Here is a 1,484-nt window from a genome sequence, read left to right on the forward strand (position 1 = left end):
ATTTCCTCACCTGTACTGGTTGGTGAGTAAATTTGAGTGACAGTTGTAACGGGACTTCTTTGTAGGTGTATAGCTGCTATCCTATCACACGTAGCAATGTAGTTCAAGGTAGATCTTGAAATGCCACATCCCCCCCTTTAAGTATTGAGTTTTACTTCACATGTATATTTCTGTGTCCCCACCATTTCCATTTATCTGAGCACTGCTGCTGCTCTGTCCTATCAGAACATTCCATACATGCTTAGAAGCAAGCAGAGGGTATAGTTCCAGCTCTCCAAACTAAATAGGTGTTTGGACAACACACTCTTGGCAAAGGAACCTGGACCATGTTTATCAGACCCGAGGGGGAAACGTCTCACTCCAAATTATCAAAGAAGATGGACAGATAGCAAGGGTGACAGAAACGAAATAAGTGGGAAAAATTTAACAGTTTAAACTCTTTTCTTATAGAGACTTCCTCCACTGCCAGAGATCTTGAATAGCCTCCTGGTCAGTCAGCCCGAAGCAATTCTTCCCAGAATCGATAGATTTGGCTTCCAGTCTAGGAAGAGAACCACCCTGTCCTATACTTGCTTGCATTATCGCTTTAATGTCTTCTATAGAACTAGGTCCTTTAGGTGTTTTGGGGTGTTGATGGGTTAGTGTCTTTTCCATTCTGGTTTGATTTTTTGTGCATTTTTAGCCTGACTGTTCCTTATAGATTTCTTCAGTGGATTTTTCCCTCCAGTTTCATCATCATCAAAATCATCACCATTTTCCTCAGCAGCAAGTTTGGCTTTTTTCTGTGGAACCTTGTCACCCCTAGTAGGGGCAGACCTCTTTCCCAATCTACTTGAAAAGTTCACATCCTTTTCCTCTTCATTATCTAACTCACTGCCTCTCACTCCACCGCTATTAAATGCTGCCCACTAATATGCGCAGGCCCCGAGCCACACTTCAAACATACAACCACTGGTGCTGGTATTTCAGAGTCCCCAAGGGAGACCATTGATTGTACACACATTTTCAATGTTGCCAGTGTCACTCTAATTGTGTTGACTTCATAACATTGTCTCTGCTTCAACAATGTGTAATTCTTCCTTTGCCCGAGCACCCAAACTGACCATTCTTAAAGATAACTGGTTTTCATTTTCATCATTATCCACCTTAAAGTGATTGTCTTTGTTGACATTTAATTTACAAGAGAGTTTTGGGGCCTCAGGGAGCTCATGTCCATATGCATCAAATCTTCCATGGGGTGGAGGCATGCACTTCGGTGAGAGAAACGGACAATGGAGATAAACAACTGCTGTTGATGAATACAGCAATACAGGATGGAATCATACCAGGGCGAAATGCCTGTGGTAGTTACATAATATGGTGTCAATTTGAGGATTCAGAGTGAAGGGGTGGAGTCTAGCCTGTCAATCAGGTTGTAGCTTGATGACCTAATTTGGAGGTGATAAGGAGATAAATAGCTCACTTGAAGTGGGACACAGACTCAT

At 42.4% G+C, this 1,484-nt stretch overlaps 1 pseudogene; it reads right to left on the reverse strand.

Moving 5' to 3' along the window:
- Nucleotides 1-444: 444 nt before the first annotated feature.
- LOC105979967 lies at nucleotides 445-1,234 on the reverse strand (annotated as a pseudogene).
- Nucleotides 1,235-1,484: the final 250 nt, after the last annotated feature.

This window comes from Echinops telfairi, unplaced genomic scaffold, assembly GCF_000313985.2.
Source record: "Echinops telfairi isolate 266 unplaced genomic scaffold, ASM31398v2 ScPeMD7_7469;HRSCAF=8507_1, whole genome shotgun sequence".
Lineage (NCBI taxonomy): Eukaryota > Metazoa > Chordata > Mammalia > Afrosoricida > Tenrecidae > Echinops > Echinops telfairi.